At 43.0% G+C, this 15,058-nt stretch overlaps 1 long non-coding RNA gene across 1 annotated transcript in view; it reads right to left on the reverse strand.

Moving 5' to 3' along the window:
- LOC147375863 (uncharacterized) overlaps nucleotides 1-15,058 on the reverse strand; it is an 86,690-nt gene that overhangs the window by 38,970 nt on the left and 32,662 nt on the right. Inside the window, exon 3 of the long non-coding RNA XR_015161603.1 lies at nucleotides 13,854-13,993. This is a non-coding gene — a long non-coding RNA (uncharacterized LOC147375863). The remainder of the gene's footprint in view (nucleotides 1-13,853; nucleotides 13,994-15,058) is intronic.

The following is a 15,058-nucleotide window of genomic DNA, read 5'->3' on the forward strand; positions in this document are numbered from 1 at the left end:
TGAGCGACTGAACTGAACTGAACTGAAGAGTACCCAAGAAAACAAACAAACAAACTTCTTTTTCTTTTATTTGTATCTATATGAGACAGTGGATGTTCACTGAACTTATGGTAGTCATTTCATGCTGCATGCAAGTCAAATCATTATGCTGTACACCTTAAACAGTACTGTTTGCAGTTACATCTCAAGAAACCTGGAAGAAGAAAAATTAAAAGACTGTAACCACTAATTGACACTGTCTCCTCAAGGGTTCTAAGTTTCAGATTCTTTGATACCATGTGGGCATCAAAGAGATGGTATTCTAAAGTGGTCTTATGTTTCCTATATGGATTTTTCTGAGTTTTCAACATGCTCCTCCTTGTTCTCGGGTGTTGCTTTTTGCTCTTCCTTAAGTAGAGAGAAAGCTCTCTATATTTCATGTTTGTTTATTTACATGAGGAGTATGTCTCCAGGAACTCTTCCTTTTTACTAGTTGATGGGAAATTCTTCCTCTCAGATTTAGGTCCTAAGGACAGAGTAATGTGTACAGTTCCTACATTCAGTTTCTAGTAATTCTTGTCATTCAGGGTGGGTCTGATATGAATATTTTTCTGTGATCAGGCTCTCTGCCTGTGGTTGCAAGACAGAGGAATCTACAGCAATTCTTAACACAAATTTAGAATAGTCTGAAGACTACTTTCTGCCAGCATTCATGTCTCCTATCAGACTTCATGTCCCCTCATAGAAAGCATTCTTCTCAGGGACCTAGGCATCCTAAGATGCTGTACACTATTGAGTGTTCCCATCTATTTCTGATGATGCCTTTTGCTGTCTCCATGTAGAAAGCAACTGGTGCATGGGAAGCAGCGAGAGATGCATTATTGAGTCATAGGTTTTGGGAAGACTACCATGAACCCCATAACAAAGGGCAAGTATTGGAGGTGAATCAAGGGTTTTTTTCTTTTCCATGTTTTTGGCATTCTCTATTATTTTTCGTTGACCTGCAGAATATATGAAATCTAAGTATTTATTAACACATAAGTATCAGTGATAGATTTAATGGAAAAATATCCCCAAACTTTAACATATGTTCTTTTAGAAGTTTTGTTTTATACTCCCATTGCTAGTTTTTGACTTCTTCCAACCACTGTTGTTCTTGAGTCACTAAGTTGTGTCTGACTCTTTTGTGACTCCGGGGACTGTAGCCTCCCAGGTTTTTCTGTCCATGGGATTTCCCAGGGAAGAATACGGGAGTGGGTTGCCATTTCCTCTTCTAGGGAATCTTCCTGACCCAGGGATTGAACTCACGTCTCCTGCATTGGCAGGCAGATTCTTTACCACTGTGCCACCTGGGAAGCCCCGGAGAGGGGGATAGGAGGGGCCTATTAGGGACATACCAGTAAAGGTTTGAAAAAACATCAGATTCACTAATCTAGTATAGAGCATAGTGTTGTATAGGAACAAAATTTGCAGCCCTGGAGCGGTGGCTGCATGGCGCTGGAGCGACTTCAAGGAGATACCCCACATCCAAGGGCAGAGAAGCCCCAGCAAGATGGCAGGAGAGGCAAAAATCACGTTAAGTACCAAACCCCATACCTGCCAGAGCCACTCAGAAGGCTCAAACAAACCTTGTGCGCACCAGGACCCAGACCCCAAGGAGACTGAGACAGAACTGTGTTTGAGTATCTCCTGTGGAGGTACGGGTCAGCAGTGGCCTGCTGCAGGGGCAGGTGCTCTGGGTGCAACAGACTTGGGTATGGCATAAGCCCTCCTGGAGGAGGTCGCCATTAACCCCAACATAGAGCTGCCAGAACTTACACAGAACTGAGAAACAGACACTTGGAGGGCTCAAACAGAACCTTATGTGCACCAGGACCCAGGAGAAAGGAACAGTGACCCCACAAGACACTGAGCCAGACTTGCCTGTGAGTGTCCAGGAGTCTCTGGCAGAGGCGTGGGTAGGCAGAGTGGCCTGTGCTGCAGGGTTGGGGGCACTGAGTGCAGCAGTGTGTGCATGGGTCCTTATGAAGGAGGTTTCCATTATCTTCATTACCTCCACCACAGTTTACTGAAACTGAAGTCGCTCAGTCGTGTCCGGCTTTTTGGGATCCCATGGACTGTAGCCTACCAGGCTCCTCAGTCCATGGAATTTTCCAGGCAAGAGTACTGGAGTGGGTTGCCATTTCCTTCTCCAGGGGATCTTCCCAACCCAGGGATCAAACCTGGGTCTTCTGCACTGCAGGCAGACGCTTTACCATCTGAGCCACCAAGGAATCCTCCATCATAGTTTGGCCCCAGGTAAATAACAAGGAGGGAACACAGCCCCACCCATCAACAGAAAACTGGATTAAATTTTTACTGAGCATGGCCCTGCCCATTAGAACAAGACTCAGTTTCCCCCTCAGTCAGTCTCTTCCATCAGGAAGCTTCCATAAGCCTCTTATACTTCTCCATCAGAAGGCAGACAGACTGAAAACCACAATCACAGAAAACTAACCAATTTGATCACATGGACCACAACCTTGTCTAACTCAATGAAACTATGAGCCATGCTGTATAGGGCCACCTAAGATGGATGGGTCATTGGAGAGAGTTCTAACAAAGTGTAGTCCACTGGAGAAGGGAATCCCGAACCACTTCAATATTCTTGTGTTGAGAACCCCATGAACAGTACAAAAAGGCAAAAAGATAGGACACTGAAAGATGAACTCCCCAGGTCAGTAGATGCCCAATATACTCCTGGAGATCAGTAGATAAACAACTCCAAAAAGAATGAAGAGACAGAGCCAAAGCAAAAACAATCCCTAGTTGTGGATGTGACTGGTGATGGAAGTAAAGTCAGATGCTGTAAAGAACAATAGTGCATAGGAATCTGGAATGTTAGGTCCATGAATCAAGGCAATTTGGAAGTGGTCAAACAGGAGATGGCTAGAGTGAATATAGACATTTTAGTTATAAGCAAACTAAGATGGACTGGAATGGGTGAATTTAACTCAGATGACCATTATATCTATTATGGTGGGCAAGAATCCCTTGGAAGAAATAGAGTAGCCATCATAGTCAACAAAAGAGTCCAAATGCAGTACTTGGATGCAATCTCAAAGATGACAGAATGATCTCTGTTTGTTTCCAAGGCAAACCATTCAGTATCACGGTAATCCAAGACTATGCTCTGACCAGTAATGCTGAAGAAGCTGAAGTTGAACATTTCTATGAAGACCTACAAGACCTTCTAGAACTAACACTCCTCCAAAATGTCCTTTTCATTATAGGGGACTAGAATGCAAAAGTAGGAAGTCAAGAAATACCTGGCTGCTCCTGCTGCTAAGTCGTTTCAGTCGTGTCCGACTCTGTGCGACCCCGTAGACGGCAGCCCACCAGGCTCCTTTGTCCCTGGGATTCTCCAGGCAAGAACACTGGAGTGGGTTGCCATTTCCTTCTCCAGTGCAGGAAAGTAAAAAGTGAAGGTGAAGTCGCTCAGTTGTGTCCTACTCTTCGCGACCTCATGGACTCCTCCATCCATGGGATTTTCCAGGCAAGAGTACTGGATTGGGTTGCCATTGCCTTCTCCTAGAAATACCTAGAGTAACAGGCAAATTTGGCCTTGGAGTACAGAATGAAGCAGGGCAAAGGCTAATAGAGTTTTGCCAAGAGAATGCACTGGTAATAGCAAACACCCTCTTCCAACAACATAAGAGAAGACTCTACACAGGGACATCACCAGAAATACAAAGACCAAATTGATTGTATTCTTTGCAGCCAAAGATGTATAGCTCTAAACAGTCTTTAAAAAAAAAAAAAAAAAAAAAAAAGGACTGGGAACTGACTGTGGCTCAGATCATCAACTCCTTATTGCCAAATTCAGACTTAAATTGAAGAAAGTAGGGAAAACCACTAGACCATTCAGGCATGACCTAAATCAAATCCCTTATGATTATACAGTGGAAGTGAGTAATAGATTCAAGGGATTAGATCTGATAGAGTGACTGAAGAACTATGGACAGAGGTTTATGACATTGTACAGGAGGCAGGGATTAAGACCATTCCCAAGAAAAAGAAATGCAAAAAGGCAAAATGGCTGTCTTAGGAGGCCTTATGAATAGCTAAGAAAAGAAGAGAAGTGAAAGTCAAAGGAGAAAAGGAAAGATATATCCATTTGAATGCAGAGTTCCAAAGAATAGCAAGGAGAGATAAGAAAGACTTCCTCAGTGATAAGTGCAAAGAAAACAATACAGTCCCTGAAGAACTCTAGAGGAAAACAATAGAATGGGAAAGACTAGAGATCTCTTCAACAAAATTAGAGATACCAAGGGAACATTTCATGCAAAGATGGGCTCAATAAAGGACAGAAATGGTATGGACCTAACAGAAGCAGAAGATATTGAGAAGAGGTGGCAAGAATATACAGAACTATATAGAAAAGATCTTCATGATTCATATAATCACAATGGTATGATGTCTCATCTAGAACCAGACATCCTGGAATCCGAAGTGAAGTGGGCCTTAGGAAGCATCACTATGAACAAAGCTAAAGGAGGCAATGGAATTCCAGTTGAGATATTTCAAATCCTGGTTGATGATGCTGTGAAAGTGCTACAATATGCTAGCAAATTTGGAAAACTCAGCAGTGGCCACAGGACTGGAAAAGGTCAATCTTCATTCCAATCCCAAAGAAAGGCAATGCCAAAGAATGCTCAAGTACTGCACAATTGGACTCATGTCACACGCTAGTAGAGTAATGCTCAAAATTCTGCAAGCCAGGCTTCAACTGTATGTGAACCGTGAACTTCCAGATGTTCAAGCTGGATTTAGAAAAGGCAGAGGAACCAGAGATCAAATTACCAACATCCGCTGGATCATCAAAAAAGCAAGAGCGTTCCAGGAAAACATCTATGTCTGCTTTATTGACTATACCAAAGGCTTTGACTGTGTGGATCACAATAAACTGTGGAAAATTCTCAAAGAGATGGGAATACCAGACCATCTGACCTGCCTCTTGATAAATCTATATGCAGGTCAGGAAGCAACACATAAAACTGGCCATGGAACAACAGACTGGTTCCAAATAGGAAAAGGAGTACATCAAGGCTGTATGTTGTCACCCTGTTTATTTAACTTATATGCAGAGAACATCATAAGGAATGCCAGACTGGATGAAGCACAAGCTAGAATAAAGATTGCTGGGAGAAATATCAATAACCTCTGACATGCAGATGACACCACCCTTATGGCAGCAAGCAAAGAGGAACTAAAGACCCACTTGATGAAAATGAAAGAGGAGAGTGAAAAAGTTGGCTTAAAACTGAACATTCAGAAAACTAAGATCATGGCATCTGGTCCCATCACTTCATGGCAAATAGGTGGGGAAACAACAGAAAAAGTGAGAGGCTTTATTTTTTTAGGTTCCAAAATCACTGCAGATGGTGACTGCAGCCATGAAATTCAAAGACACCTTGGAAGAAAAGCTATCACCAACCTAGACAGCATATTAAAAAGCAGAGACATTACTTTGCCAACAAAGGTCTGTCTAGTCAAAGCTATGGTTTGCCAGTAGTCATGTATGGATGTGAGAGTTGGATTACAAAGAAAGCTGAGCACCGAAGAATTGATACTTTTGAACTGTGGTGTTGGAGGACTCTTAAGAGTCCTTTGGACTGCAAGGAGTTCCAAGAGTCTATCCTAAAGGAAATCAGTTCTGAATATTTATTGGAAGGACCCATGCTGAAGCTTAAACTCCAATACTTTGGCCACCTGATGCAAAGAACTGACTCATTTGAAAAGACCCTGGTGCTGGGAAAGATTGAAGGCAGGAGGAGAAGGGGACAACAGAGGATGAGATGGTTGGATGGCATCCCCGACTCTATGGACATAAGTTTTAGTAAACTCTAGGAGTTGGTGATGGACAGGTAGGCCTGGTATACTGCAGTCCATGGGGTTGCAAAGTGTCAGACACTACTGAGCAACTGAACTGACTGACTGACTAACATCTCTTTGGCATACGAATTGTTTTGACCTGAAAATCATCAAGGCCCAGGAAATAGGAAGAATCTTTGGCTTTCCCCCTAACTACCTAAACAATGTAGATAGAACACCTGTTCCAGGAAGGGAATCATCACCTTAGATAACTATGTGTGTGTTCTAAGTCACTTCAGTAATGTCTGACTCTTTGAGACCCTATGGACTGCAGCCCTCTTGGCTCCTCTGTCCATGGAATTCTCCAGACAAAAATATTGGAGTTGGTTGCCATTCCCTCCTCCAGCAGTGTCTCTTGCACCTCCTGCATTGGCAGGCAGGTCCTTTACTGCTAGCATCACCTGGGAAGCCTCATAGGTAACTGTAGTATGAACTAGGTGTGTAGACAGGGATGGACCTAGCAAAGTCGACTTGTTTAAATTCCACTCTGTGTTCCATTGTCTCTGCATGATCCAGAAACACTTATTTAATAAACATTTATTCTTCCATCTCTGTGTCAATTGCCTTCCTCCTTGGAAATCCTAAACTACTACCCTCAGTCTCCTCATTTGTCTTTAGCTAAAGACGGTATTTAAGGTGAGGATTTTAGCTATTATGGGGAATTCCTCAGTTCTCTTGGGTCTCTCCTATGTATCAGTTCAGTTCAGTTCAGTTGCTCAGTCATGTCCGACTCTTTGCGACCCCATGAATCGCAGCATGCCAGGCCTCCCTGTCCATCACCAACTCCCGGAGTTCACTCAGACTCACGTCCATTGAGTTGGTGATGCCATCTAGCCATCTCATCCTCCGTCATCCCCTTCTCCTCCAGCCCCCAATCCCTCCCAGCATCAGAGTCTTTTCCAATGAGTCAACTCTTCACATGAGGTGGCCAAAGTACTGGAGTTTCAGCTTTAGCATCAGTCCTTCCAAAGAACACCCAGGGCTGATCTCCTTTAGAATGGACTGGTTGGATCTTCTTGCAGTCTAAGGGACTCTCAAGAGTCTTCTCCAACACCACAGTTCAAAAGCATCAATTCTTCGGTGCTCAGGTTTCTTCACAGTCCAACTCTCACATCCATACACGACTACTGGAAAAACGTATACACGTTATCAAAATGTTGTGTGATTTTTCTGTTAATTTGTTTCACATCAATTTAATTCTTAGACCAACCAGAAAAAAGAACCTATAAGTTTTTCCAGATAGGAAAAAAAAGTTATTTTCAATTAGATTTAGCATTACCCTAGATTCTAATAAAATTAAAATAGCTAATATTGCTCAGAAGTTTATTGATGTTCTAAGATTTTTTTAATGTCCTGATATTGTGTTGTGAGCATTAGAAAATCAGCACCATATCCTACTAAACTCCCCTAGTATGAGCCCATACACCCTACAACCTCTTCTACAACTATGATGGGAGGCCCTCATCTTACTTTCTCTGTGAAATACTTCTGTCTTCATGAAGTCCATTAAATAGACACTGGTAACACAGAAAATCTGTGCAAGGGAATTAAAGTATAACTCAAGCATAAGGCTGGAGTGTGAGAAGTGGGGACATGGCTCTTAGAAAAGAGGAACAGGAAGACTAGAGGTCCCTGGAGGTTCATTTCAGATCTTTTCACCACCCTGCTGCCTGCCTTTTCATGGTAATATGTTAATCCCAAAGATATGAGAGCTGTTTCAAACCTGGCATCAGAGTTATGCAAGGAGCAAACTGGTTGGTGCAAGGAGCTCCTGAAATATTTGTATACTGTTTGCTGCTTAACTGGGCTTCCCTGGTGGCTCAGATGGTAAAGAATCTGTCGGCGAAGAGGGATACCTGGCTTTGATCCCTGGGTTGGAAAGATCCCCTGGAGAAGGAAACAGCTCTCCACTCCAGTAGAACTGCCTAGAGAATTCCATGGACAGAGGAGCATGGCAGGCTATAGTCCATAGGGTTGCAGAGTCAGATATGACTGAATAACTTCAACTTTTTCTGCTTAACTATCAACATTCAGCTATTCTCACTGGCAGTGATACCTGATATGTCATTACGGCCCAGATATAATTTTATGGCTGTCACTATTGTGCTAAATGAACAACGGTGTGCTAAGTAGACCAAAGGACTGGTAAGATTTTTGCACTTCTGTAAATCCACACTCATATATGTGTTATTAAAATTATTATTAAAGAAACATATTTTGAATTTATTTTAGATTTATGGAAAACTTGCAGAGATGGTACACAGAGTATCAGTATATCACTGACCCCTCTTCCCTAATGTTAACACTTCAAATAACCATCCTTTGATTGTCAAAGCCAGGAAATAGCCATGGTTTAGCACTATTAACTAAACTCCATGCCTTATTTAATATTTCATACCTGATTTTAATTTCACCCATTTTCCCAATAATGTCATTCTGTTCCAGGATCCCACACTGCATTTAGTTTACTCCTCAATCTCCTCCATGTGATATTTCTTTTTCCTTTCTTTGTCTTTCATGACTTTAACACTTTTGAAGTCTACTGATCAGTTATTTTGTAGAATGTCTTTCAAGTTTGTATTTGTATGTTGTCTTCTCATGCTTAGAATAAACATGCTTTTTGGATCAGAAAACTGAAGAAATTACATTGTGTCCTTTTGAGTGCACAGAGGTGATTTTTAAATATTCTCTGTTTAGATACAATCTATAAAGTTGAGTTCCTGTTCATCAGTTCAGTAGCTCAGTCGTGTCAGACTCTTTGCGACCCCACAGACTGCAGCACACCAGGCCTCCCTGTCCATCCCACCTCCCAGAGTTTACTCAAACCCATGTCCATTGAGTCAGTGATGCCATCCAACCATCTCATCCTCTGTTGTCCCATTCTCTTCCTGCCTTCAATCTTTCCCAGCATCAGGGTCTTTTCAAATTAGTCAGCTTTTTGCATCAGGTGGCCAAAGTACTTCCTGTTCATAGAAGTACTTAAACAAGGTGTAGATGTAGGATTTTTGGCTTTGGATATAAAATTGAGGTAGTTGACTTCTAAGATCCTTTTCTGTTTATCAGATTCTATGATTCCACTTCATCTATTTAGCCAGTAAATATACTGAGAATCTACTATGTGCCAGGCATTGAAACATAAATATTTGTATTTAAACAAGTAATATTTTAGGAATATACATAAACAGATACATATATAGCAAAATAAATCTATTCATAGAGGAATGTATAAATTTCTTGGGGAGCTCAGGAAAGCTGAGGGTTAAGAAAATCAAATCGGGGAATTATGTGTTTTTTTCCACACCACCAAGAAATTCTCCTGTACCCGCTGCCGCTGTTAGGTCACTTCAGTCATCTCCGACTCTGTGCGACACCATAGACGGCAGCCCACCAGGCTCCGCCATCCCCGGGATTCTCCTGGTAAGAACACTGGAGTGGGTTGCCATTTCCTTCTCCAATGTATGAAAGTGAAAAGTGAAAGTGAAGTCGCTCAGTTGTGTCTGACTCTTAGTGAACCCACGGACTGCAGCCTACCAGGATCCTCCATCCACAGGATTTTCCAGGCAAGAGTACTGGAGTGGGATGCCATTGCCTTCTCCCCCGTACCTGCTGGGTATCCTACAATTCAACTCATTTCTGATACTCACTGGAGTTCATGTCAAAGTCCACAGGTTAAGGGTTCAATCCTACAAGAACGCCTTCCCCAACATCCTTTAGATGCCAATTTCAAGTCCAGGTTGTTATCTGTGCTTCAGACCCACCAATTGCTACCCATAACCCCCTCCTCAGTTTGATCAGCTTGTTAGAAAGGTTTACAGAACTTAGAGAAATATTTACTTATATATACTAGGTTATAAAAGTATATAACTCAGAAACAACCAGGTGGAAGAGCTGCATCAGGCAAGGTACCTACGAAGAGAGAGCCACTCTCCCTGAACATTCACCAACCCAGAAGATCTTTGAAATTTTGGGGGTTTTGGAGGCTTCATGACATAGGCATGATTGATTAAATCATTGGCCATTGGTGACAGAATTGAAACCTTGGCCCCTCTCCCCTTCCTAGAGGTCAGGGGTGGGACTGAAAGTTCCAATCCTTTAATTACAAGGTTGGTTCCCAGAAACCAGCCCTCAGTCCCTAGGTTACCCAGGGGTTTTCCAAGAATCATTTCCTTAACATAAAAGACACCTTTTCAACTCTGCTTCAAGAAATTCCAATGGTTTTAGGAACTCTGAACCAAGAATGGAGACAGGATCAAATAATATATTTGTTGTTATAAACCATGATATCACAGGAATATGAGAAAACTCTTCTCTCCCTAATCCCCATCTTTATCTATATAGGAAGGAATGTCCTCTAACATTGAACTTGAAGTGGTGGGGAGGTAGCTTCTTACTTCTTCACTCCCTTAGTCAGCTAACTAACTGGTGAAATGTAAGACCCTGACCTTCAGTGGGTCTTGTTTTTTATTGGACATTAATAAATGTGCTTTTCTTTATGTGTGATCCAGAGGCTTGATTTCTAGGACTGTTGTCTTTGAAAACAATAAGCTTTGTTTACAATTTTTGTAAGGTTAATCCCTCAGTGGAGGGGGTGGGCAAGGGCGAGGGAGCTATTTTCTCACTGGTGGCTGGTGTGATGCTTAAGTGTGTTTGTGTCGGGGGTGGCTGTACGAGGCTCTGCTGAATTCTCCAATCCAGTTTTCCCATTAATCACATGGCTACTTCAATCCCTGTTTTGACTCATGTGTCTATTATTCATTGATTTGAATCCAAAGGAAGAAAGATCTGTAATCAGCACTCCTAAAACTCAAATACCTTTGATTGTCAGGACAGGCTTTGTAAAGGCAGAGCTATTGGGACTAGATTTTGAAGATAAGACAGAGAATGTCAAGGGTAGAAGACAGGTATATATTTTGGACACAAGAGTTTTGGAGTGTTTGGGAAAGTAGCTAATCATAGCATCTCTCTTCTCTACCTTGGATTTAGAACAAATTGTCAAATAAGATAATGCAGTAGCAGATGGAGAACCAAATATAATTTTTATTACTGATATATGCCAACCTGGTGAATATACCTTAGGGTAGGTCTGTAACAGAGGGCAGTGAGTGCAGCCCTTGTTGTGTGTCATTATTCTACACCCTGTTACCAGGCTCGGGTCCTGCTCAGCCATTGGTTGGCACCTCAGTGGGCCCTGCCCTCAAGCAACCAACTGTCAGTGGGTGACCATTAGTAGTCCTGCTTAGCTATTGGTCAGCACTGCAGTGGGCCCTGTCCACAAGCAACAAACTGTCAATGAGGGATCATTAGGGAAGCTGAATGTGAAAGAATTCCAGTCTAACCTGGAACCGGAGAATATGAATGGAGAATCTCACACATCTATCCTCAAAAGAGCAGAACTTAAAAACTGAGAAACTGATTTCCTATAAGTGCCTGATTTACAGAAGATGGGGACTTATCTCCTGATCAAAGAACATCTGTCAAAATTCTCCTTCCATTCCCAAGCAGTCAGCCCCCTACTTAGCCTCTGATTGCACCCTCTCCTCTTTTCACTTTGTGTGCATAAATACAGTTCACTTCAGACCCTCAGGGGACTCACCTGTAGCTTGCAGCAGCATGTGTTTCTGAATTGCAATTCCGCAGCCACTCCCAAATAAACTCATTCTGGTAAATCAAGCTTGCCTCAGTTTACTTTTTTATTTAGGTCGACACGCGTAATCCTCAGAATTACCCTGAATTACCCTCATGGTCAGTGATGAACTGGGGCAAGTATCCCAACATGGAGTATATGCATGTGAACAGTATGGGATGTGTGTGTGTGTGTGTGTGTGTGTATTGAGATGCTGGAAAATAATAGAATATGAGACTAGAAAGAAACGTTGGAATAGACTTAGTTCTTTGGAAAAGCTATATAGCTTGTATCCTATATTAGCTCATTCTCATTGTCAAATGAAGGACGCATTGGCAGGAGGGGAGACCAATGGCAGGCAGTTAAGTTCAGCTCTCCATTTGTTGAACTAATCAGGAGTGAAGCGACTAGCTTATGAACCAAGACAATGGAAGTGAGGGTAGAGTGGACAGGATAGATTTAAGACAAACCAGTACAGTAGAACAGACCGACTTGGTGAACAGTTACATGTGGAAATGAGGGAGAGGAAGAAGATTAGGAAGCCAGTTGAATCTCCTGCTTGAGGATCTGAATTAGGGAATGTGGGCAGCAGCAGGTACTTATGGAGAAAGGTGCTTATGACAATTTTTGAGCTCCTGGTGTGTGATAGAATGTGCTGGGCATTTTCCATTGGGGTTTAGGAGGTCAAGAAATAATATTCCTCCCAGGAAGCATTTCATCCAAAAGCAAAAGCAAGTCACAACCATCTTCACCAGCTACTGTCACTGTCACTGGGGCTGGACATTTCTGCCTCAGAGCCTCCAGTCCTCACAGCAAAGGAACCAGGAGGCAGCCCACCCAGCTCGCCCCTGCCCTCATCCAGGAAACCCCCCTAATCGGCCAGCAAGGCACTGGTGGACAGTAACACTTTCCCCCAACCCCACCTAGGGCCAAGGAGCACCCGTGACACTCAGCAAAGACACTGTCCCTGACACTTGCCCTTTTTAGGAGGAAAGGCTGTACTCACCAGGGTGTCTGGGGAGCAGAATGTTCACCTGTGCCTAGTCGGATCTGCCAGCACCTGTCAGGCACACAGGGGAGTGGGAGCCATGCCCTCAGCTTCTCACCCTTGCCACTGCCCCACTAAGGTTGCACAGGTAGGATCTGAGCCCCACCCCTGGTCCAGTGCAGACCTGCCACAAGAGCTCTGCCCTCCAACGAGGCTACTGTCCACCCGAACCCAGTGGTCTGCCTCCAAGAACTCATCAGAAGCTCATTGAGGGTAAAACGTAAACCCTGTGAGAACAGAAGGATTTTGAGCAGTAAAGTTGGATCTGACCAAACCAAGGTATTTCTGCCGATCTGAGGTTCTCTCCATCATTCCAAAACTCTGGGAACAGAGCAGAGGATGGAGGCAGCAAGGAATCCTGGGAGCCACAGGCCAGGGCAAGGATGCGTGGCCGTCCTCCCAGCAAGGGTGCCAGGGGCCCCACCTGAGTTCACTCCCTCACAGATGCTCTCTGCCTGTGCTAAGTCAGACTCTTTCCAAGGACACCCAACCCCAGCCTGGTACTCAGGGCCCTGGGGAGTGGCGATGGGAGGGAGCCACTCCACTGACTACATTTCGAGGCTTAGTGCTTTCAACTCGATGAACAGTACTGTCCCTTTTGAAAACTAAGGAAAACCCCCAAGCAGGAGAAGCATCAGGACAGGGGACTTGGTCTGCTGTTCACTGCTGTGAGGCCAGGACATGTGCCTCCCCAACATCAGGGGTAACATGGCAACCAATCCCCAAACATAGGTGCCCCACAAGCACCAGGCCAGCACTCCTCATACATGTCCCAAGTCCAGAGACATGGGAGCAAGTGTGCAGACCAGAGGCAGATACCTCACCAGGGATCCTGATGGGACCCCGGCCAGTTTGTGTATGAGTTAATGGTTCTGTGCTGACGTTAACTTCCTGCACCTAGCAGATGCAAGATGCTTACATTTTGAGAGGGATACAGGAAGGTATATGGGAATTCTGTATACTAGTTTTTCACTTTTTTTCCAGTAAAACTAAAAGGTTTAGTTTGTTTTTTAAGTTAAATTCTGAAAAAAAAAAAAAAGAAATAATATTCTTATTTCTCTCTCCAAATTGGAAACCATTTACGAATAGGACACAGGAGTTAGTCACATGCAGATCAAAGTCTCTGGCCACGTGGACTTGCCCATATTTTTCACCTGAATCAAACAGATTTAGCAACTAGTGAAACTAGACAACTGTAGGCATTTATCACAGGACTGGAAACAAATTAAAAAGAACTAATCCTTTCTAAAGGCAGGCACTTCTGAAAGAAAGAACTTGGAAGACACTAACCTGAGCAGCTTCAAGTTCTTCTGAACTCACCAGAGAAGAACTCCTTTTGCAGGGAGAAATGAATCAAGGGTGCAGAGTTGGAGGAAGTGGTCCTTGGTTTTCTTTCTCATTCTTGGAAGGGGCACTGGGATTATTCACATCTATGGAAATAAGAGGAATAGAAATTAAACATTAGCTCTAGTTCTAACAGGCTTAATTGAATCACTTGCAACAGTACTGAGAGATGGGTATTTTTAATCTCCATTTTACAGACCACAAAACTGAGGCCAGAGAGGTTAAATTACTTGTTACCTTCACATGGCTATTGAGTGGTAGGGACAAGATTTATATACAGTTTGCTTGAAATGAAATACTACATCTTTTGCCATTGAAATACCACATTGCTTTAGGAGCTGAGTTCGGTTTGAATTTTAGATGCTGACAAGGACATCCAGGTGGAGAGGGAAAGTGGAAATACATATCTGCAGTCCAGAAGGAATTTTAGACTAGAGTTATAAATGTAGGAGGCAGAGGAAAATACATGGATGTTGAGACTTTTGAGGAAGATAAAATTCCACCCAAACTGTTATTTGATAAGGAGGAATATGTAGATGACAGCTTTAGGAAAAGAGGATTTGGGGGATAATCAACAGAACTATGGGTTGACGGCAAGTTATATACATACTTTGTTATTACGTTATTTAGTCTCGGTCGTGTCTGATTCTTTGCGACCCCATGGACTGTAGCCCACCAGGCTCTTCTGTCCATGAGATTCTCCAGGCAAGAATATTGGAGTGGGTTGCCATTTCCTTCTCCATATATACATACATAAATTTTACTTAAAGTTCTTCCTTGTAATCTGTGACATATTTCCAAAGATAGATCATTCCTTTCAAAACTATGTTTATGAGTCTCCCAGCATAGGAGGTAATTATGTTCTATAATTGCCATTTCTCTCTGCTTTACAGAAGCACTGATCATGGGTTTGGATTGACAGACTAGGAAGAAACAGTTGACTTCACCCATGATTGTTTAGCTTCAGGAAAAGCTACAGGACATAATAATAGCATGAGTGGACCAGCAGAGCAAACGTCCCAAGACTTCCAGGCACCCATTCTGATTTCCCTCTCACTCTGCACCTGGAATGCAATGAAAGTGAGTCGATGTAGACAGCCTCAGTTTAGGGGCCCCTCTGGGTCCTTTTAGCTTTCATGACTAGCTACTCA

This window comes from Bos grunniens, chromosome 3, assembly GCF_055505025.1.
Source record: "Bos grunniens cultivar Pamir isolate PY7600 chromosome 3, Bosgru_T2T1.0, whole genome shotgun sequence".
Classification (NCBI taxonomy): domain Eukaryota; kingdom Metazoa; phylum Chordata; class Mammalia; order Artiodactyla; family Bovidae; genus Bos; species Bos grunniens.